Below are 25249 nucleotides of genomic sequence, written 5' to 3'. Positions count from 1 at the left end.
ATGCTGCCTTTGACACTGTTCGGATGCGGCCTGGCCGATGTGAACGTGTGAGACAGAACATGCTACGGCGCGTACACGTAAGCGTTGAGGCACATGGAAACCATTTCAACATAGACCACAACTATGGCTGCATGGTGCAGCGCGTTTTAGACCGAAGTCTCTGAGCAATGTATGACTGAATAAATGGTCTCGAGCATGGAAACGATGCATTTACGGACATAAGTTCATTAGACCTTTTTTGTTCCATATCCTCTCATCGATCAGTCCCTAGAATTTGTACACGGTGGACAAAAGCACCCTGTATAGTGGTAGATGCGTTGAAGAACTCCGAAGCTGTTGCAAACCCAGCAGTAGACGATGTACTGTGTCGCTATCAGATCATCGACACCGTGCTGATGACCATCAAGTTTCGTTTCAATGATCAGGCAACGTTAACACACATGAATAGTGTGACATAAATTCCACAGTTTGCTGGATCGTGCTTTGACGCGGAATTGGTACATACAGTCCTTCACGCGTAATGCAGCTTACATTGATGTAGAGAGTATAATTTATACTAATATATAAAGTCAAGTTGTTCTCTAACGTTGTTACCAAAAAACTAGAAAAGTAATTTACCATTTACTTTAAAATTTTTACACGATACTGTAATGAACTTTCCGACAGACATAGGCTATATATTTTTAGCAGGTATAATATATATGTAATGTACACCGACAAGCCAAAACATTATGACCATCGCGCACTGCGACGTTGGATGCTGCCAGGTGGAGTTGCGGGCACGTGACGGGGTAACATACGTATGTAAGCGGAGCAGACACGGAAGGGGATCACCCTAGCGGAGGGCTGCAAATCGGTAAATCCATTGAGATAAGCCACTTTGACAAAGGGGAGGGTATCATTATGCATAGCCTGTGAACGAGTATCTCGAAAACGACGAAACTGGCCGAATGTTCACGTGCTACTGTTGTGAGCATCTACGGAAAGAGGTAGGACAGTGAAACTACCACTAGGCGCTTTGCTTGGTCGTCCACGATTCTTCACAGAACGTGGCGTTCGGAGGCGTGTCTGATCTGTAAAGTAGGATAAATGATGACCAGTGGCATTTCTGCCGAAAGAGCACAATTCTGGTGTACGCACAAGTGTCTGAGAGCGCATTGTTCATCGTACACTGTTGAACATGGAGCCGTAGCAAACCAGCCCTACATTTTCACATGTTGACAAAACGGCATTGTCAGTTGCGATTGCATTGGGCACGGGACCGTCAGGATTCGACCATCGATCAACGGAAACGTGTTGGTTCTTCGGGTGAAGCACATTTTTGCTACTCCATAAACGCCGTCATCGAGGTGAACGGCGGCTTGTTTGCCACGGACGCAGGCTGGTGGGAGCAGTATTATGATATGGGAGACATTCTTCTGCGTTTGCTTGGGACCTGTGATAGTAATCCAAGACACGCTGATAGCTGCAAACCGCCTGCATGCCTTCATGTTTCATGTCTTCCCCGACGGTATCTGGGAGCCAGAACAGTGGTCAGTGCTACAGTACTTTTTAGGACCATTATAGTGAACCCACGTTGATGTCTCGGTGACCAAATTCGCCTGATGTAAGTTCTATAGAGCCCAACTGGGTCGCTGTAGGGCGCCACAAAAAAAAAAAAAAAAAAAAAAAATTGGTTCAAGTGGCTCTGAGCACTATGGGACTCAACATCTGAGGTCATCAGTCACTTAGAACTAGTTAAACCTAACTAACCTAAGGACATCACACACATCCATGCCCGATGCAGGATTCGAACCTGCGACTGTAGCGGCCGCGCGATTCCAGACTGAAGCGCCTAGAACCGCCCGGCCACAACGGCCGGCGCCATCACCAAGTACGCAAATCAGCGGCCTACTATTTACTCGAATTACATGACCAGTCCACAGACATCTAATGCCACATATCACCACAAACCTACGAACAAACTGTCGGATCTCTTCCCACGCCCGGGTTCCCGGGTTCGATTCCCGGCGGGGTCAGGGATTTTCTCTGCCTCGTGATGACTGGGTGTTGTGTGATGTCCTTAGGTTAGTTAGGTTTAACTAGTTCTAAGTTCTAGGGGACTGATGACCATAGATATTAAGTCCCATAGTGCTCAGAGCCATTTTTTATTTTTAAACAATAATACAACAGTGACTGTTTTTGTTAGAAAACAGAAGAGCTGTATTTATTGTTATCGACCTGTGATTGCAATACTACATACTATGAAATCTGAATTTCGAATAACAATAAGCAAGGCTCAAGATCAGAAGGAGGCGAAAGAGTAGATGGACAGAGAGGAGGAGAAATGGACATAGAGGGGGAGTGGGGGAAGTGGACAGAGACAGGTGGCAGAGGGAGACGAAAAGAGAGGAGGGAAGAGGTGAATGACAGAAAGATGGGTGAGGAGGCAGAGGAGGAGGAGATAGACAGAGAGAGGAGGCAGGGGGAGACGAAAAGAGAGGAGGGAGGAGGTAACTGACAGAAAGAGGGGTGAAGAGGAGGAGGAGGAGGAAGAGATGGACAGTGAGTGGAGGCAGGGGGAGCCGAAAAGAGAAGAGGGAGATTGTGAATGACAGAAAGAGGGGTGAGGGGGAGGAGGAGGAGGAGGAGGAGGAGGAGGAGGAGGAGGAGATGCACATAGAGAGGGGGGAGAAGGAGAGTAGAACGTACATACAATTTCCATACATACTTAGCAATTGCAAAGCTTTGTTTGGTACGCTAGTGTGGGTATAAAAATGTTGACTATGTTCTAAATGGCTGCTCATGTACGCCACTAAATACAGTGTCATTCCTCAAATACATCTGGATATTGGGTTGCGCGCCGCTATACATACCGTTTCAACACTGCTTAGATATTATTTAAGAAAAGTGATCGCAACTAGCTTTCGAAGGAAAGAAACTGCGCCCTCTAGCCGCGGACATAACACACCAACAAGATGCTTCTAGAAAGTTTTGCAAATTGCCTGACCTTCAAATTATTACATAAATTAAAAATTAGTACTTGTATCCTCTATAGCCAGTCTAACGGAGTGCATGAAGAGTGGTATTGTAGAATAGTGGAGGAAAGTATAAATAAGCACATCGGACAAAAATATATCTCTCCTAGGAGACACCATGGTTAATACCGTGTAACATCGCCTTTATTGTTGATAATGGTTTCCGTTTGTAGAGGGAAGGAGGCCACAAGTTTATTCAAGTGTGCAACAGCCACCTGAAGACACTCAAGCTACCAAATTACGGGGATGTTGGCTGCTAAATTTCACCATTCTTCCGAATACTCTCATAATTTATCTGAGGTATTAAGATCGAGTGATGTAGAGCACCAGTATAGGTGCGACAGCGTGCCTGAATGTTCGCTGAACCAGGAACGTATGAGGGAAGCCCTGTGAATTCGGCACGTCGGATATACGTCTAAAAATCGGAAAATTTCATTCACTTTGTGGTTGTGAGCACGCCGAAACAATATAGCTTCTTTCTGCCTCCATGTCTCGATTCCATACAACCGACGGGCGCGCGCATACGAACTGACTTTCTTTGAGATTGTCATTGAAAGAATTCCCGCAAACACTGTCATTACCAGTCCTCAGCGTTAGAAACATTTGAATAAATTGAACATCAGCTCACCATTTTTCAGCAAAGCATTATCATAGTGGATAAGATTTCTTGCTATCATATTGATCTGCAGGCGGGTAAGCAAGTATCACAATCGCAGAGTTCAGCTCTCTATATTACATTGCAATGGCCATCCATAGGTACGCGATTTCATTGATTCGATCCATTCCAGAATAAGCCATCATTTTTACAAATTTTACCAGATGTGAATTGTAGCCAATGAAATGTACTCTTAAGGAGAATAAAGTTGCTTTGTCTCTCTCATATTTTATTTATTTTGTGATGCCGCACAGTGAACTTTTAAGACACGAGTTTAGTTTCACTATAGTCTGATTAGTATTACTTGATATTTGACACTTCACGCGTTGGAACTGGTTTCCTCCAATCAGAGCGCTCAATGTCACGCCCGAACCGTTCGCTGTTGTCAAACTGCCACAACAATTGGTCATTTCACTTTTAGTTCCTTGTCTGGCATTCTTTCTTGACGTGTCTGGATATCGAATCATGCGTCTAGCAATTTTATTTCGTATCTAATGAAATACAAACGTTTCATGCACAGCACTAACCAAACATTACTGGAGTCTTCCACACAAGACGCAATTCAGCGTCACATATACAGTTATGATAATCACAGAGATCGACTTACATTAGATAAGTTTTGCACGAGGGTGTGTAAAGTTGAATTTTTGAAGGCTGCAATTCACTGTTGCGACTGAGTTACCACAGTGTTGAATATAACTTTTTAACTCAGGTTAGCGTGTAAACCTCACGTGCAGAAGGTCGTAGGTTCGAATCTCGTCAATTGTAGCGATTTTTTTATTTCTAAATGTAATATAAAGAGTTTGATTATTATTTTTAGTCAGTTAATTGGTTTAATGTAATGTTTTTCATTTCTGATTCTTTTCCACGTCATTTTTGTGGTGTCACCGCCAGACACCACACTTGCTAGGTGGTAGCCTTTAAATCGGCCGCGGTCCGTTAGTATACGTCGGACCGCGTGTCGCCACTATCAGTGATTGCAGACCGAGCGCCGCCACACGGCAGGTCTAGAGAGACTTCCTAGCACTCGCCCCAGTTGTACAGCCGACTTTGCTAGCGATGGTTCACTGACAAAATACGCTCTCATTTGCCGAGACGATAGTTAGCAAAGCCTTCAGCTACGTCATTTGCTACGACCTAGCAAGGCGCCGTGTTCAGTTGCTATTGCTATTGTAAAGAATGTACAGACAAGAGCTACGTTCAACATTAATGGATTAAAGTTCAGTATTCCACCAGCTACATCCTTTTTTTTCTAGTCTAACTTCCTTGTCCTGTTCCAGACCTCACGCCAGCCTGCGTGAGATAAAACGCGTGCCTTTCGGCTTCCTCTTACATTAGTGGGTTGGCCCTGTTGCCAATCCACAACAATTTTCATCATCGTATTGACTTTTTTATTTGTTCTTATTGTTCTTCCTATCATTATTTTTTCGTCTGGAATCTTCCTTTATCGCCTATAATCTGCAGACAAATGCCAGCGAGGAGTAGCCAGTATGGGAATGTTTAAGGTAACCAATGACAGCGAGAAATTAAGGGATGCTTTTAGCGCTGAAACTCAATTTTTTCTCTCATGGGTTTGTTGGTAGAGATTATCTTTAATCTCCGTGAAGAAAGCGATTGTGATTTTAGTTCTTCTGACTATTGCTAACCACTGTTTTCTCGGATATGTTGCACATCACAAGGTTGTGGTTAGGTTATGACAGGAGTTTTAATTCAGGGCTACAAAACGCGTCGTCTGCTGCAGTTCAGAAGGAGGGGGAGATTAGTGTTTAACGTCCTGTCGACAACGTGGCCATTAGAGACGGAGCACAAGCTCGAATTAGGGAAGTGTAGGGAAGGAAATCGGCCGTGCCCTTTCAGGAACCATCCCGGCATGTGCCCGAAGCGATTTAGGGAAACCTCGGAAAACCTAAATGAGGATGGCCGGACACTGTGTGCACCGTCGTCCTCCCGAGTGCGAGTCCAGTGTGCTGACCACTGCTGCAGTTCAGCCTCGGGTCACTTAAAATCAGCTGTCAGCAAAACATCACCCGTTTACGAGATACCTCGCAGCGATCACTTCCAACATTACACATTAACAACAGTTGCGAAGTGACCTGCCTACAACCTAGTGGTAGGCGCCAGCGGATGTGGCAACAATGTAGCGGCAAGTGACAGACGTCAGCTATCAAGTAATTTTAATCAGACTGTAGTACTAACACATCCACTGGATAGGTGAAGGAACATCGAAGTTTGCAGCATAAGGTGGTGTAACGGAGCTTTATTTTCGTTTATGGTCTCCGGTTACGAAACGAGGAAAAACAGTAATTTTTGCTACACACTTTCACCTCTCCCTGAGTATTCGAAGTGGAACTCTAGGTGGTGCAATGTCCACGCCTTAGTAACTTTCTGTACTAGAGGCAGTCCCTTTTTGCTAAGGATAGTTAATTTGTTCTTAGTTGCCCGTGAGAACTGCGCAGTAATGCGCGTCTTTGCGGAGAATCTTCAAGTTTTGCTGTAATATGCTGATATTCACGGAAGAGTAACCACGAATAAAATAAGAGGAGGCTTTTAAACTGCACAGTAATTTCATCAAAACGTTTCTTGCTAAATTAACACCGAAGAAAGTGTCGTTACACAAAAACCTGCTGCCGCCCGCGATACTCTGGATAGTGTAATCTCAGGTGCAGAGATGAAACACAAGATAGTAACTCGTAGTGATTACGAGCCGTATGTTGCCCGCTGAAATCTAGCGTGGCGCTAATGCACTGAAGTGACGTAGCTCATGTTTAAAACCGCATTACAAGAGACGGCAGGCAGGACTTGCCGCCTGACTAGTTTTCTGGCACTTTGGCGGAGCGTTTAAGTGTTCCGTTCTTGCTGGCTGCTCAGGGGAGTGGGCGTGGTGCGCTTGGAAATTGCGATTCAGATTCTCTCACACAGAGAGAATTTTTACTATATTTTACACACGTATTCTGGAGAAGTGCAAAATATCTGTAACGCCGACATTGTACGCAGATATACTGAAATATGATTTACTTTGGAAACCTACGTGAAGCTGTAACGGATTTCAGCAGTTGAGCAGTTTCGCAAAATAACGCTATAAACCAACGTGGCAAGAGATTTTTTTTAAAGATCGTAACGAAGAACTACATTTTTTATCTGCTGTTTCACGACGGAATGTAAAAAAAATGTCCAATATTAATTGCAGCCTTCGCACAGTATTTGTTCTGATTGCATGTTTCGTACACTTTACTACTAGAAATGCCAAGAACGAATTACCTGTTTAGCTCCCGCTTTGGTTTGAAATGGTGAGCCTTGAAAACTTATAGCTTCCCCGCTTTACAGCCGTGTAGAACAAAGGAACTGGTTGGCTTTTGTTTCTAGCCGCGAAATGTTGGAAACAACCATTTTACGGAGTTATGCGTCTCAGATTATTGTAACACATAGGATTCATAGGATTCATTCAACTTCTCATGTTTCTGACGAAAGTAAAATACAAATCACTGACTTACAAAGCATTTTTTATTCTTACTGATTACTATTGCATTTGATTAGGCTATTTTTTTTTTTTTTTTTTTTTTTTTTTTTTTTTTTTTTTTTTTTTTTTTTTTTTTGGTAGACGTAGAACAGTGGCCTTTCTGAGGAGAGACATACTGAAATCACTGAATGCTCAATAGGAATTGGAACCCGACTCTTCCGGAGTATGAGTTTTATTCGCTCGACGTCTTTCACTTTTACTGCATTTACATTATTTTCCTTTTTTAGATTTTTTCGTATAACGGAAATCCTCATTATTCGTTTGTATAGTCATTCGTTTGTGTAGTCACAGCACAGGAATGTTGTGGGAGACGGTCATAAATTGTTGTCTTTCTCCACAGCGCACTTGTTTTTATGTCGAACGTATGTTTAGCATATTTTATCGTCTTCGCGCCATAAAAATTGAACCGACTGGGAGATGCCAATGTTTCTCCTTCATTTGCTTCGTAGTGACTGTAGGAAACTTTCACTGTTTAAAAATTCTAGGTTTTCATTCCATAGGTTTTAAACGTTTTAGACTTCATTCAAGAATGGAAAGCTCTGTGTACAGCAAGAATGTAATAAATATGTCTTCAGCGATAGACGTTACATGTTCCCACCTAACAAGGCGGTACAATGTTTAACCTAAGAGAACATACCTTTTTCGAGAGAAACCAGTCTGATTTTTTGTGTAGTTTTTCCGGAGTAATGTTTTTCCTTCCGAATGAAAAAAACAAAACAAAACAAGGGAAAGCTCCACTCTTCTGGCGGAAAGACGCACTCATCGGGACCAACTGATAATAAGGTGGTTATCCCCAGCCAATGACGGCATGTGGAAGCGGAGCGGAGGCGACTGGGATCAGCACAGCGGTCTCCCGGCCGTTGGCGGCTTTGCAGACCTCGGAGCCGCTGCTCAGACATGGGGGACCCCGTTCCAGTGCTACCACCGAGGAACAATCGACGGTAGTACCGAGAATGAAGGCCAAGTTCTCCGTATTGCAGTCAGCCACGCCGACCACTCAACTGCGGAGGCGGACTTCCTTCCCTTTAGGCGTCCTAATTCTCTTCCCTTAGCGCTCAATTGAGATACTTAATTTCTCTCGAATTGTCCTGCTGTCGGCGAGACGTAGAAATGCCTCGGAATTCCTCTTTCTTTCAGAATGAAATATTCACTGTGCAGCGGAGTGTGCGCTAATATGAAACTGTGAGGACGGGTCGTGAGTCGTGCTCGGGTAGCTCACTCCGCGCCGACGCGGTGGCTCAGCGTGCTCGGTAAGGTGCGATTTGACGTCCGCCCAGACTAAATACCGAGAACAGTAACGACCAAAATGAGAAAAAAGGAAGTCGGCAGAGCGCCTGCGAAAGGTTAAAGTCCCGAGTTCGAGTCTGGACTGACACACAGTTTTAATCTGCCAGGAAGTTCCTCTTGCTTCCTTGTCCAACTGAGACTGATCCGTCTGGCCTGTCTCACACAAGACGAAGACGTCGAACCAGTAAAATAAACAAACAGCGATTGCTTTGTTTCCTACAACGATCTCTGTTAACTGTCTAGGGGTGATTGCGCTGATGTGTTAGACTGACTTTTTTCGAATTCGAACCATTTAACTGTAGCAAAAACGGACACTTTCGTTTTGTTCGCGAGGCCTGTTGCCCTAGTGCACTTAAATTAAGTGTTTTATGGGAGATTGGGAGAGAGAACGTGTTAAATTTTACGATTTCATGTAGTACCGTCTCTTTACATTGACACAGCAACTTCTTCAGAGTATCTTCTTCGCAGAAACCGCATGTCACAAAGGTTGTAGATACTGGAACTATGGGGAAATCTAAGACGTGTCTTCTAAACGATGTGATAACACCAATGTTCCCCTACGAGTGCAGAGCATACATCTCAGACCGAGGCATCTTCGGAATACCAAGCGGCTTCGTTTCCTCTTTTTTGCTGTTAAAACCACAAGTCTACACGGTTTTGTGGCCCTCTACTGAGACGGTCTTAATTCTGGTGTGTACCAAGAATGATTCGGAAATTGCACAACAGGAAACCGGTACCTCGCGACCAACTCCCACAGAAATGAGAGAATCTAAACGTGACAGGGATTGCACTGAGGTTATTTCACTTACATACTTTTTCACTCTGCTCAGAGCCATTTGAACCATTTGAACCAAACCTCAAGGACGAGATAGATAAAGTAACATAATATACTAACAAGTCGGTGAAAATGAATGAGACTGCGGGGGCACGTTGCCAGAGGCTTCCCAGTCCTGCACAGAAAGCTGGACTATAGCGCCAAATGGGTCTGCCAGCAACAAGTAGCAGTTGAAGGAAGCAGAAAAATAAGTGTGTGTCAATCACTGAGCAGTTACGGTGCACTGTGATGGACTTCTTCATTGCAGATGACCGCTACTTTCAGCAACAGCCAAGAAGGGGCTCACGTCAAACAGCGGATGCAATTTCAACCACATTTAACAGGACTGCAGGCACGCAATCTCACGGTCGAATGTGACACGGCGACAGCATGTGGATAATCTCTTTTGCCCGACGACAAGTACGTTGTGTTCCGTTGGTACCCGCACATTGGCGGCACCTTTTGCGATGGTGCCAAGCACTGGACTGGACCAGCGAGGAGTCGGGTCGGTTGCTCTTCTCGGATGAGAGCAGATTGATTCTGACTAAAGTCTGGACCTACCATCATACGGCGAGAGGTGCGAACACGTATTGTAGCAAGGAACACTGGCAAACATTATCACTTGGCTGTTAGAAGTGTGCGGAAGCATATAAGCGTATACTTAGTTGAAAAGTCATGAGATAGCGTTATGCACATATACTGAAGGGGGTAGCATCGCGTTCACAAGGTATAAAAGGGCAGTGCATTGGCGGAGCTGTCATTTGCACTCAGGTGAGTCATGTGAAAAAGTTTCCGAGGTCATTATGGGCGCACAACCGGAATTAACCGATTCTGAATGCAGAATGGTAGTTGGAGCAAGAACTAGGGGACATTCCACTTCGGAAATCGTTAGGGAATTCAATACTCCGAGATCATCAGTGTCAAGAGTGTGCCAAGATTACCAAATTTCAGGCATTACGTCTCACCACGGACAACGCAGTGGCCGACGGCGTTCGCTTAACGACCGAGAGCAACGATGTTTGCGTATAGTTGTCAGTGCTAACAGACAAGCAACAATGCGTGAAATAACCGCAGAAATCAATGTGGGACGTACGGCGAACGTATCTGTTATGACAGTGCGGCGAACTTTGGCGTTAATGGACTATGGCGGTAGACGACCGACGCGAATGCCTCTGCGAACAGTATGACATCGCCTGCAGCGCCTCTCCTGGGTTCGTGATCATATCGGTTGGACCCTAGATTACTGGAAAATCGTGGCCTGGTCAGGTGAGTCCCGATTTCAGTTGGTAAGAGCCATGGTCGGGTCCAAGTGTAGCGCAGACCCCACGAAGCATTGGATCCAAATTGTCAACAACGTACTGTGCAAGCTGGTGGTGGCTCCTGAATGGTGTTGGCTGGGTCTAAATGGAATTGCTTGCGTCTTTGGTTGTGGACGGCTACTTAGAAACTATTTGGAGCCATTCATGGACTTCATGTTCCTGAACAACAATGGAAGTGTTCTGGATGACAATGCACAATATCACCGGGTCACAGTTATTCGCTCGCACATTTTGGACAGTTCGAGCGCAAGATTTCACCACCCAGATCGCCCGGCACGAATCCCGTCGAACATTAAGGGACATAATCGAGAAGTCAGTCCGTGCACAAAATTCCGCACCGGCAACACTTTAGCAATTATGTACGGATGTAGAAGCAGCATGGCTCAATATTTCTGCAGGGTCCTGCCAACGGCTTGTTGAACTCATGCTACGTCGATTTGCTGCACTACGCCGGGCGAAAGGAAGAACCGCGCGACCGCTACGGTCGCGGGTTCGAATCCTACCTCGGGTATGGATGTGTGTGATGTCCTTGGGTTGGTTAGGTTTAAGTTGTTCTAAGTTCTAGGAGACTGATGACCTCAGAAGTTACGTCCCATAGTGCTCAGAGCCATTTGAACCATTTTTTGACACTCACTCGCGCAAAGGCTGCTGGAGCACGTAAACACCTCGAAAGCGCGCGCCGCGGTGAGGACGTAAAATGGTTCAAATGGCTCTGAGCACTATGGGACTCAACTGCTGAGGTCATTAGTCTCCTAGAACTTAGAACTAGGTAAACCTAACTAACCTAAGAACATCACAAACATCCATGCCCGAGGCAGGATTCGAACCTGCGACCGTAGCGGTCTTGCGGTTCCAGACTGCAGCGCCTTTAACCGCACGGCCACTTCGGCCGGCGAGGACGTAAACAACTCCATCTTCACCGCATTTCTCACAAAGGCAGGGTGCCACCATTTGTCTACGGAGGCGGTAAACACTAATTAGAAGTGTTTTTGAACTACTTCTTTCGTGCGTGAATTTAATTTCCTTAAAATTCTTCAAATGAATCGCAGCCTGGTACCTGCTTTTCCCACAATTAGTTTTATTTGGTCATTCCACTTGAGGGCACTCCGGACAGCTACTCCTAGGTATTTTACGGTTGTTACAGTTTCCAGTGATTTATTGCTAATAGCTCAATGAAATTGAAATGGACTTCTTCGCCTATTACATTCCATCCTTCCATCTTTCCTTCCTTCCTCCCCACATCTGAATTGTACGCTAATAGAACTACATGGAACTTAAGGCCATAGAAAAGTAATATAAAGCTTACGGAATTATAGCTAAGACGGCTGTAGGAACAAGCACACAGAACATCCTCAATAAATGAATGGACAAGTAGACTGGGTACATTATGGTAAGTCCAAGGTTAATTATCGATTTAATGGTAAGAACAAGGGCTAAGAACAATAAAGAAAAGCAAACACTGAAATGTGACACTGAGCTTATGGAAAGAAATGGCTCAGTTTATGTGAAAATGACTTCAGACTTCATTGCAACAAAAAATCCATCTCAGAATACACTAAACTGAGACACTATAACACAGTCATCAAACCAGTGCGTTTTCATTTTAAACAGAGAGACATGGAAAAAAATAAAAGAGAGAGAGAGAGAGAGAGTGAGAGAGAGAGAGACAAGAGCGAAAAGTAAACAGGAAAATTTTATGTTTAAATTACAGAAAAGAAGGAACGTGCAGACTAAGAGCAAATAACTGAACTGGAAAGAATATCAATATTTGTGCAGATGTGAACAAAACCGGCTAAAATTCTATGAGAATATTAGCAGAATAGTACCAACCAGACAGGTTACGGCATTCTCCGAAAGTCGCAGTTAACCGAAGATTATGGCAAGAAAAGAAGATATGAAAGAAGTTGAAATAACAAGTGATGTGCCCTACAGAAAAATTTGCAGAAAATTTATGACTGTCTGGCAGCAAAATGTGTAATACTTGGTCTGACTGTCGGAGAGAATGAAAATAATATAGGCACAAATAACGCTAAAACAAAACTCTGAAATGCTTTTTGTTGTGCATCGCATGCTCCAGTGTACGTAGTACACAAAATACTCGTATAATAATAAAAAAATACGAACGACATTATTGTTTGATATCACATTCGTACTGCAGCAAATATTTGCGAATAAATACCGTAGCGCAAAACACACATCGAAGAGAACGCAGCTATTTACGTATGTATTGCATGCATAGTTCTGTTAGTATCTCGAAATTGAATTAAAACGGGATTAATGAACATAATTAAATGTAAAAGAGAATGAGATGTATTTTTTAAAATATATTTGAACGAGAATTTAGCATAATTGAATGGGGTTATTTATGGACTGTATCCCGTATTGCCTGTACAAGACAGTTCCCGCGTTTCTAATAGAAGTACACTTTCGTCGCAGCTGTTTCAGCGGCCGTGCCGAAGTGGATACACCGGTTCCCGACATTTCACAGAAGTCGGGCGTTGCCACTACTCTGATGGGCTACTGTGGGAGACTTCAGTTTATTTATGTTTGATATAATTAATCACCTTACATACATTAAAACAAAATATGAAATGACTCACATTGACAGTAACGTCTCAACATTAAATGCTCAAAAGAAAATAATAATAAAAATAATGAGGTAGTCGCGTGAATAGACGAAGGAAGAAGTGTATGGAAGTCCCTTAGCAGAAGTAGCAATAGTTTAGTGGAGTTTGTGCTGAGGCATCTAGGAACAATTAATTTGGCCTGGTACAGAGCACAAGAGGGTAAATTAGACCAATCGGCATAGATTAAAATAATTAAAATAGACTGAATGAGAATGCCGAGATGAAAAGATTACCACTAGATAAAAATTGTGGAGAACGGCATCGGATAGTCAGTAGACTTAAGATACGTATATACAGGATTGGGAAAATAATACTGATCCGGAAAATATTTACAAGGCTGACGCGGAATTGAGCAGCCTTGTTAATGAACAGGATAACTGCTCATCACAAAAAATGCTGGAAACTGTGATTTCGATGCACCAATCGGTTGCTGACTTAGGTGGAATCAGAACTTTCGGATTCTAAGTTTTCATTTCTTCAGATGAGGCCTGTTCAGCCTGTCAGGATATGTCAACTCACAGACCATGCGCGATTATGCATCAGCAAATCCCCATCAGTACTCTGAAGATTTGTGCTTGGAGCACAGTGTCTGGTGTCCGCATCGTAACTCGATTCTTCCACCAAACTGTTAATTGTAACCGGTATGTCCAGAAACTGTTTAATCCGTATATGGGTCAACTCACAGAAGAGGAACGACTGTACGAATATTTTCAGCTAGACAGAGCAACAGCACATACCGTCTTGATGATCTTGTCAGGAATGCCTGAGGTGTTCGCTCAAGAGAGAACAATCGGCAGAAGCAGTGCCACCTCTCCCCCTGTGCTTTTAACCTGAGCGGCAAATTGAAAGGTCAGTTGTACTCAAACAACTTTCACACACTGGAAGAGCTTCATCAAAATATCGAAAACACTGTTGCTGCTACTCCTGAGACAGAGCATCTACACGTGTCTCATAGTTTTTTAAGTCGAGCATAGCGATGCATCGACGTCAACGGCGGCCATTTCCAGCGTCTCCTGTGATGTTCGTTAACGAAGGACTGTCTCGCGTCAGTCTTATTGTACATATTTTCCGAGCAAGTTTTATATTCTCCGCCCTGTATTATATGTAAAATATCGATTTATTGTAAACAAACAATTGTCGAGGCAAGTATAATGAGAGGAAGAACTCACCCGGATTGTCATGCGTGTTACAGCGCCGCTTCCGGCTTGGGTATATGCGTCGGTCCCAGATGGAATACGGCCGGCGGATTGACGGCGTGGGTCGCTGTGCCGGCCAGCCTGGATGTGGTTTTTGGGCGGTTTCTCACATCCGACTTGATGAATATCGCCTCAGTTACACGATGCGCAAACATCTGAAAAACTTTCACACGAATAATACTGCATGCAGTCAGTTGGGGGTACACACATTCCGTCCTTGGGGGTAACGGCGTGGCCACAGGCAGGCCATCAGGCCGCCCTTTAACTAGCCATACCACATCCGTTAATGATCATGCCGACCCTACGCAGATGCGGGACAAAGGCACAAGAAAAAGTAGTGTAATAAGAGGGAAACACCTATTCGGGGAATAAAACTATCTGCATAACTTCTTCAGAAATCTTTGTTCCGTTTGGGTGAAATATTAAACGAACTCGAAGAGAGCACTACTGATATACGCAGGGCTCCAAGTTCCACAATGTGATTAACGGATTTTAAGCCCGCAAGCTTTCGGTTACAATTCTTTCGCGAGAGAAAGAACAGCTGGATTGTTTATATAAGAGTTTATAACTATCGAGCGGAGTGGCTGTGCTGTTTAGTCAGGATAAACGCATGAAGATGCGAGGGCGCATTCTTTCAAACGAGCCTGCAGTAACTCACCGGGAAGCCCTGTGTACGCCCGTAACCAGCTCGCTCGTCGCAGGACGCTGAGGGTATCGCTGTTCCCCGAATCGGGGAGTTGCTCCGTGGTTTACTTCGAATCCACACAGGTCCACTTTCGCGTGTGGTGTTAGGCATCGTACCAACATCTTCGTACTTGCTCCTACTTTGCTTTCTGAAGAATACGTATTAGAACTGGAAATTCATTGAGACAACTTGAGTTCTTTACTGTGAGAACGTCAATTGAGTAACGGAAAGCTGATCTTTTTTTTTATGACTTTACCGTCATTTACATTGAAAGCATGCATAGCCCTAATCACTGTGAGATATGGAGACAGTTCTGAAATCTTCCTTGAGGCCGAGGCAGCCCGTAATACGTTAAATGAACGGCGGTTTAACCGATGTTTGAAAAAGTTGCAATACATCGATGTGATCCCTGAAGGGAAATCTCCTCAGATTCGGCTATCTGTGTGGAATACGGTAGTGACATGTATCCTATATAGAAAGAATGTGAATTCTGCTGTGAAAGCGGGATCATATATTCTGACGCGTCGTGTAAACCGAACTTGCCGTGGAGTGTCGAGGAGAAAGTGATGTGGAACAGCTGCTCTACTACGGCGATATGCAACTCGGTTGGTTTTTGGGAAGCAGTGTTGCGCACGGGATATCTTGTCTCTGAGCATTTATCATGATTGACTGACAGTGGTAGTGGTCACACTGGCAAGCAAAGAAGAGACATCTCACCAGTTACACAAGTTGAGCTCACAATGTATGATAGCTGATGATACTCCAGGAAACTGTGTTCTGAATTGCTTGAAATGGGAGAGTTAGCGCAGACTATGAATGAATTGCTACAGTATTATTTACTTACGTGTACTGTCTTCGTTGCCGTAGTTAGAAGCAAGTGAACTATCACAGTTTGAGTATTAATTTCGATCATTACATTAATTGTACTTCAGTTTTTTCCGTTTGGAGAGAACGCCTAGCTCTGACCTGTATGTCTGACATGAAAGATAAAGCCCAGATGCATCAATCGACCTTTGTGAACGAATATAGAGAGAAGAGATGCAGAAGGTTCGACTCGGGATTAATATTCTACAGCAGTAGCAAAATAGAGACAGTGATATAAATGTAAAACTTAATAATGTTTTTTTCATTAGGGTATTTTATTCGCCAATGTACATATTGGAGCCTAGCTTTATCTCCAGGGCTTCTCTTGCCCATCGAAGTACCTTTAATATGACGTTATTGCGAAAGTAACGCCATCTGTGAATTTCGCTGCTTTTCGTTGCATGTGACATTGCAGTGAAGTACCTTCTTCATGTTTTTTACCCTCGTAAATGCGGGTACGTGGTTTTCAAAGACGTCACTTTGAAAGTGGTGTGTGCACATATACGACTGTAGCAGTTGGCGTGCATCGAAGCCACGTTTGGACATGTGAGTAGTTGTTGACCCATGTCGCATGTCTTTCTGCCGCAAAACAATATAGTTCATCTGATGAAACTGGTTTGCGAGGGATGTATTGTGACACTGATTGAGAGGAGATGAGTTCCAACTAATCTCTTCGGGTATTCTTTGCAGCTGTCGCCTCCATCTGCAGTGAGGTCGTGAAACACTCCAGTGGACTAAATTTGTGTTGTCTTTAACGAATCCAAACTCTGTTTGGGATCTGATGACAGCCCTGTGCGTTTCTAGAGACTTTGTAATGGTCACCTCAATTTTGAGTCTGCTGTAGCACGATGAACGATCCTCACTGTTGGTGAACATGTTTTGAATGGATTTCACAAGTGACTTACGTAACAAACAGAAACTCAACCCAGGAGTCAATGTAGGTTTTACTGACATCGCTCACGAATGCGTGTTCAGTGGCTTAAACAGTGTCGTCTGTATCTTTGTCAGGGAGGGCACAATTCTACATTCAGGACGTCCTGCGATCTCTTTCGTCTGGACTTAACAGGAGCACTTGTCCAACAGGACAAAGCGCGGCCACGCACAACTATGGTCTCACGACAATTCCTTGGCTGTATTACAGTATTTCCTTGGGCTACCACCTGGAACACCAACTGCAACGACTTCGAAATGTCCAGAATCTGAGGATTTAGATTGCATTGGGCATCCATGCTGAATTTCCATAGTCCATACTCACTTTGGTCACATGCTGTATTGTACGTAATGTCTTCACAGGAGGGATGCTGATGCCGATACATGAATAAAGGAACGTCCAGATGATTGATGCCAAGCATTCTGTTCTGTGAACGGTGGCACATTTTAAAATCTGTTGTATGATGCACTATATAATTATGTTTTTATGCCATTCCCGCATAAAATATCACAAAATATCCAAATCACTTGTTGTTTGTTGTCATTTTTCAAATTTTACTGCATAACGTGGTCTACACTCGTTCATTAAACTCAGTAGGACTCAGTGACTATCCTGTTTCCCTAAACCAGTTGACGTATATGTATCTGCGGTACCTTTATTCTGGCCGCAAGCAGCTCCATCCGTAGGCCATGTCGATAGCGAACGAAGTTATTGCCTGCCGTAATATCCCAAAAGCCGTGTGATATAAAACGTAAATTATTCAGAGGTGTAGTTGATGGTACACGTCTCGTAATGGGAAAAGAGAAAAGAAAAAAATGATTCGATACGTATGATTTGTTGTGCAATGTCTCCAGAGCACATCGTTCAACTGTGTAATGGTCTATCCTTAAAAGAGGGCACAGTAACTAAACTGCTAATCCTCTTGAACGAAGATTAATATTAGGATTATTCTTCATGACATTAACACAATGTTTCTTTGTGTTATTCATGGCAAAACACTGGGAAGGTCTGCAGATGTATCATCCAAAATACGTCCGCATATTATTAAGACGGCAGGATTTACCAGAACAGGACATGAGTGTAATAATTCACATATGGAAAAAATTGAAATTACCAGGCTCCCGTAGAAAGTACATGGGCGCTCAACGCTGATGCATTTTTATTGATTTTTTCAAGTGACGTAATTAACCGTTAAATAATAATTCATTAGCCTTGCGCATTGCCGTTGTGCGAAATGTAAGTCACAATGTGTTCAGAGGTCATGTGGCATATTTCTGCCGCTCCCGATTTCATGTTATAAACACATTCCGTAATTTTCTGGCTATTTACTTCATCAATATTATGAGATGAATGTCAAAGTAGCTCTGCACTGTATACAGTATAACTTCATAGAAATTGCTATTGATTTTATTGGCGGCCGAAAAATAATACGAGCAAACCTCCGAAGGGAATAAGTGCAGTATCCGTTGGCGAACTGTTGGCTGAGAGAGGTGCGTCGCGTTCGCAGAAAACAACCCCCGGCGTGCCAATACGTGGCAGGGCGAGGGTGCGCTCCCCAATAATCGTTACTGCCGATTCCCATGACTCACCCTGCGTACTCCCCCGTCGCAGCCCCCTCAGGAATGTTCACTTAGTCTAGTTCCGTCCAAAAGGAAATCACTATTTAAATATTGGAGTAAAACTTCGTGGACAAGTAAGGAATTTTAAGGAGTGAGCTGGCCTCCGACGTTCTAATTTTTTTTTTTTATGCTCCGTGTTTGCCGGTCTCCCTTTTGAATTTATTTTCGTCTTGCGTGAGAGAAAGAGGGAAGGAAAGCTAGACACTGCTGCTAGAAGTTCATTCATCAGACATCGTTGCGCAAGGGTTGTGCAATTTTCTCCTAATAATGTTATCATGTTATTAGTTAAGTAAAGCATTCTTGTTGCTGTCATGTGGCCAACTATGTACAGTCTAAGAGAAAAAGAGATTTGTAAATAAAAGCCATTCGAGCTACATTTAAATAGGAATGTGAACATTTTGCGTTACGTTTAACAGGGACATTTACGAATATAAACCTAAACACCCAATTTTCTGTAACCTGTCACCTAGTTTACAGTTCCATTAAACGTTTCTGAGTCTTCTACCACACCACAAACAGATTCAGTTGTTAGTAGAGACACACTCTGTAAAGTGAAGAGTGTAATGTGTGCACGATAGCGAAAGGCTGCTTGTGGCTGCTTCACATAATAATTGGAGTTTAATCTGAAACTCAGTATGGAATTGCAAAATTAGTAACTGCTTTCAGATATTTGCCTGTTTCAGTTGATACTAACAACTTCCACTGTTTGGCTTAATTTAAAATGTTCTGTATTCTGCAGCCACTATGAATCGAGACACAAAGGACTGAAAGACATTAGCTGCCAGTGGGCATTGATTTTATCACTGGGGCAAGTCGAATCCCAGTCGGCACAAATCTTCAACTTGCCCCATTGGTATAAATCAGTTCCCACTGGCAGCTAATGTCTTCAATTCCTTTGTTTCTTAAAATGTTCTTATTCATTTTTAAGTACAAATATCGCGTTTTTTATATTTCGTGATATGGACACACCATACATTTTATTTTCTCCTTGTATTAATGATATGTGTGCTTTTTCTTCACATGGATGCAACAGACCAACAATTACGCGAGAAAAGAGAAACATAAATCGTAAACGAAAACTTAAAATAAGCGTGTGATGGGTCCAGCTGTTAATAACTTACAGAAAGCTTGTGATAGCTAAAAAAAAATCTTCCATTCGCATGAAAACATTTCAGAACTTAACCGAAAAAAATTATTTGGCTAACGTTTGGAGCATTTCAGGCCTTTTGTGCTTGCAAAACTTAAGGAAATATTATGTATTTTTGTTCTTTGAGTAAAATATGGTTATTTTGGAAACGACACATCTGTTAAAAGCAAGTTCACTCCAGGCGATGGACAGAGAATCTCTACCCAACCATCCTCTAAGTAGTTCGATTACCGCCACAATAGCTTGTCATTCATGGGACTGATGATCTCAGATGTTAAGTACGATAGTGCTCAGAGCCATTTGAGCTTGTCATTCAGTTATTAGTATGATGACATTGCTTTTAAAAGGATTGTGGCACTGCCGCACCAGGCTGCGAGTTAACAACATTGTTCTGCAGATTAAATTATCGCAGGTACAGGGAAAACTGACTCAGTATTCGTTACAGTAATGGGTGACAGGACCGCTTGCACCTAAGCTCGTTTGGTTCACTGTGTAAACAGATTGTGATGTGGCTCAAACATAAAAAAATGGAACCTCGGAACACCTGTGGGACTGTGGTTCATTTCTGTTCAGTTCTTGATCAAGCTCAACAACAATGTTCATGCAGAGGAACAGATAAAGCCGCAAACTTCCTCACCAACACTACCATTATTAGCAAACATACAACGACACAAGTGGGGCCAAGCAGGTGAAAAGCGTTAAGCTATGAAAAGCCACCAATGTGCACAATGTGCATCTACTGTGGACAGCCCCGGTTCTACGATATTTCCGTACCGGGGCAAAAACTTAATAGTGCGCACCCCCTTCCCCCGTCGAGCAATTGAGACAATGTCAAAAATTAAAAAGAAATCAATTTTTTAAAAAATATGTTCATTTTGTAACGCACATCTTTATGAAGAGTGTGATATATAAAACATATATGTTCGAGGAAATGTAAGACACGTTATTTGGTCTTAAGTGTATCAAAGTGCAGTGTCACGGTTCTTCACACCGCATTCTGCTATCGTACGTTGCTGTATTTCGCTCTGTGGAATTCAAACGTGTATATTTTGTAGTGGAAGCCATCAAACCTATATTCAGGACAGTGGAAATTAAAATGCCCTGTGGTGCCTCTCCTGCTCTCAGTTATCCGAATTGACATTCTACCCCCCTTAAATAATCTCACAATTAATACTGGATTTGATTATTTGGGGGAGAATAAGAACTCTTCAAAAAATTTGCGCCCTTCATTGCCCATTGGCGAATAACTTTTCTCGTTTGTGTGACATAAAATAAAATACAGGAAACATAAAACCAGTAAAGGCAAGAGACAAGCAAGGCAGTACACATTTCTTTAATTCTTAGGTTCCAGCATTTTTTCTCTCTCTAATCTTACTACAGCTTTACACGGTGTGCTTTCCTTTCTGCAAAAGAATCTATTACCTCATAACACTTCGTCAAACGGTTTGCTACATGAAAAATCAAAAGCCATTGTCTAATACTGAAAAAGATGTTAATACGAATGGTACCCAAAAAATGTTCAAATGTGTGTGAAATCTTATGGGACTTAACTGCAAAGGTCATCAGTCCCTAAGCTTATACACTACTTAACCTAAATTATCCTAAGGACAAACACACACACCCATGCCCGAGGGAGGACTCGAACCTCCGCGGGGATCTGCCGCACAGTCCATGACGGCAGCGCCTCAGACCGCTCGGCTAATCCCGCGCGGCAGTAGTACCCAAGACTGATGTGGTTTCTCGATTTGCTTACTTCTATTTTGTCACTGTCTGCTAGATAGAACGAAATAGGCCTTTCTAATATTGCAGCAGTTGTAATACACGCCAAAGAAGCGAGACTGTTTTGGCGCAAGTGGTCATTTTTATCTACCCCATTTACATAAATAACACGAAAGAATTTAATTCACGCAGTACCAATATCAAATGCCTATTAGGTACTACAGTGAAAAGCTTTATGTTAGGAAACAGTTTAACATTTCATTCTCATGCTCCAGTTTCTCAAGCATGAGATCGAAAAGAAATAGTACGAAATTTTTATATGAATTTGGGATCGTCATATTCTACCATGTAATTTGTATCATGTCCCCATTTCTTCTCATTCCTCATTCTAGCAAACAATCTTGTCATCACTAATTCTGTAACTGTTCCTGGCATTGTCAAAACTTATTCTCCGATTAACTTCACTAACCTTGCCAGAATCACAAGTTTAGTAACCCCGCGTTTATTCTCCGGATAGGCGTTATTACGTATTGGTAAAACGCATTTTCCGCGATAACTGGGAACTGTACAAATGGTAGTTTAGCGATTTGGCAAAAATTTTCTGTCAAAATTTCATTTTCTTGAATACACTGAGAAGATTAATATGTAGTCTTTCTTACCTCTTGTTCCTGTTAGTCATTTATTTCCACTCAGGTAGTCTGAATCCACGGATTCCGCTAATAATTATGACAACGTTGATCATTTGTATGCCTAATCAACCACATAAACAAACAGCAATTGGCATTCATCCGTTCGGGTTTGCTCGGCTCGGCTCGTATAGCCGCGTCCTCTTTTGTCTGCGGGTAAGATTTTTATTTCTAGATTCCCCTGGCAGAGACATCACGTACAGTATGCACGTATTCAAAAATAACTTATAATTCGTTCAGAAATCAACTTAGAAATCGTTCAAAAATGTTCAAAAACCGACAGCTATACGCTTCAAAATCATACGAATAATCGATAGACCAACGTGCTCTGGATGGTAGGCGCTTCGAGAAACAACGTTTTTTTTCCTCAACAATATGAGATACCCCGATTTGACCTAAGCCCCCCCCCCTTCCGCCTCCCAGATCCAGGGCTTGGCTGTGGAGGATTATAATCTCAGAGTTCTATCGGGATAAAACATACGATTTCTTTTTTTTTTCTGTGTGATAATGGCATTAGTTGAACGAAAAGTAGTAGAGATACAGTATGTGTTAATGATACATCAATTGAAATCTTCAGCACCAGAAGGCAAATTCGAGTACCACACTTATTATTCAAATGTTTCTTCACAAAGCGGAGCTCTTCAGATATTGGCACTGTATCATTTTAATACCACTGCAACCATGAATGGTGTAGACATAAATGCTCCTAGTGCAGAAACCAGATTACACCACCTAAATCTGCAAGGCTTCCGGGAGCGACGGAATCCTCTTCGGGCTTTGTGTGGAACTTGTATCAATAGTTTTCGCAGACAGGTCGATCAGAAAATTGTCCGCTGATACTGACAGAGTGCAATTCACACTCGTCAAGAAACAGACCTTACAATTTATCAGTAGATACACACAAGGCTGTGTGTACTGACTCCTTGAGCTGCCTACAAGCTCTCGACCGGTGCTATCCAGGAGTCCATCTATGCCATGGAACGGTCCGGTCGTTCAGGGGTGTTTGTCTGGACCCCAGATCACGTTGGAATCTCAGGCAACGAGCTTGTCGACAGTCTGGGCAAACAGGCTACGCGGAAACCGCATATGGAGATCGGCTTCTCTGCAACTGACATGCGTTCAGTACTACCCCGCAAGGTTTTGCGGCTTTGGGAGACGAAATGGCATAACCTCAGCACGCACGACAAACTGCGTGACATTAAAGAGACTACGAATGTGTGGCAGTTCTCCATGCGGGCCTCTCGCAGGGATTCTGTGGTTCTCTGCAGGCTCCGCATTGGCCACGCTTGGATGGCACACGGCTACCTCCTGCGCCGTTATGACCCACCTCAGTGTCGGTGCGGTGCCCCGCTGACAGTGGCCCATATCTATCCTTCTTTGGCTGCCCTGCGACGGACTCTTCAGCTACCGGACTCGTTGCCATTAATTTTACCTGACAACGCCTCATCGGCTAATTTAATTTTACGTTTTATACGCGACGGTGGATTTTATCATTCTATATAAGTTTCAGCGCATGTCCTTTGTCCCTTTGTGTTCTCCTCTCTAACGCTTTTAGGGTGAATGTTGTAATGTGTCGCAGAGTGGCTGGGTTTTCCTTTTTATTCTCGTGGTCGGCCAGCCACGGTCATCTGCTCTCTTGTTTTTACCCCTTCTACCTGTTTCTTGCTTCTCTCTATGGTTTTCTTTTCCTGTTATTGTCCAAAGTAATGTTGGTTGTCCTTCTGTCGTTCTTCTGGTTCTTCCTTTCTCTTCTTATTGTGCTGTACGTCTCCTTTCTTTACTTATTTCCATTGCGTAATTATTTTACTGGGAATAAGGGACCGATGACCTCGCAGTTTGGTGCCTTCTCCCTCTCTTTTAAACCAACCAACCTACAGGGTCTTTACATACAAGTGCTGAAGTGACTTGTCTTAGTTGCACTGCCAGAAGAAAAATTAATGCACCTGTGGAAACAGTCTTCCAATCACGCCACAGCGCCGACGTGCACGGCTCGATTGGTGGCGTCAGAGGATCACTCGGAAGATGGAATGGCGCGACGTGGTCTTCAGTGATGAAATCAAATTCTGGCTGCACGCAAGTGACGGTCGTTGGCGCGTGTGACGTGGACCTGGTGAGCGCTGTCTTGTGGAGTGCATTCGTTTAATACACACTGGCCCCACCCCACAGTAAGCCACAACTCTGGAGGGGACGCTAATCAGCGCTCAGTACGTGCAGAATGTTGCTTTGCCATTGTTGCAATAGGAAGGTGATGTGTTGTTTCAACAGGACAGTACCCGCCCACACACTGCTCGCGAAACTAACGTGCTCTGCGAGTGTAGCCGAGCCAGCTGAGTCGTCTCTCTCTCAGTATTACTGACAAGGGGCCACACCTACTCGTCATCACTTGTTTCGTTCAGATTTATAGTATATGCAGGGAATGGCCTGAAATGAAAGTGCCCGGGTTCCCGGGTTCGATTCCCGGCGGGGTCAGGGATTTTCTCTGCCTCGTGATGACTGGGTGTTGTGTGATGTCCTTAGGTTAGTTAGGTTTAAGTAGTTCTAAGTTCTAGGGGACTGATGACCATAGATGTTAAGTCCCATAGCGCTCAGAGCCATTTGAACCATTTCTGAAATGAAAGTGACGGAAGTGGGATCTCCAAATGACCGCGTTTGGGGAAAGTAGCGTTTCGGTGTGGGTCGGGGGAGGCATCAGCATCTTGTGTTAGCGTAGTTTTCACGCAGGGGTTGGGGCAGTGGAAAGAGTACACAACGGTAATCCGAGAGTCGTGGCGTCGAGTCCCTATGCGGAAACATCTTTTTTTTCAATTTTCAATTTATACGTTACTTACTATGCAAATAAACCGATATAATGTTCTGTATATTGTGTTTATGTACAATATATTGCATTTATGTACAATATATTGAGTACTATTTCAGTTTATTGTATTTAATACCGCCTCCGTAGCCGAATGATTAGCATCGCTGCGGAAGGACCCGGGTTCGTTTCCCGACAGATCCTCAGGTTTTTTTTGTGACGTAGGGAGGTCCGTTATACGCTCCATTCAGCCCGTGCAAGGCCAAATAAGGAGCTGCCGGAATAAAGTGGCAGCGGAATGATCAGGAATCATCTACTGGCAGTAACGGTTGGAGAGACTTGCAACATACTGATCACTCGTCCCAAGATCAC

The sequence above is a fragment of the Schistocerca americana genome, chromosome X, assembly GCF_021461395.2.
Source record: "Schistocerca americana isolate TAMUIC-IGC-003095 chromosome X, iqSchAmer2.1, whole genome shotgun sequence".
Classification (NCBI taxonomy): domain Eukaryota; kingdom Metazoa; phylum Arthropoda; class Insecta; order Orthoptera; family Acrididae; genus Schistocerca; species Schistocerca americana.
Note: the sequence above shows the minus strand (reverse complement) of the source record.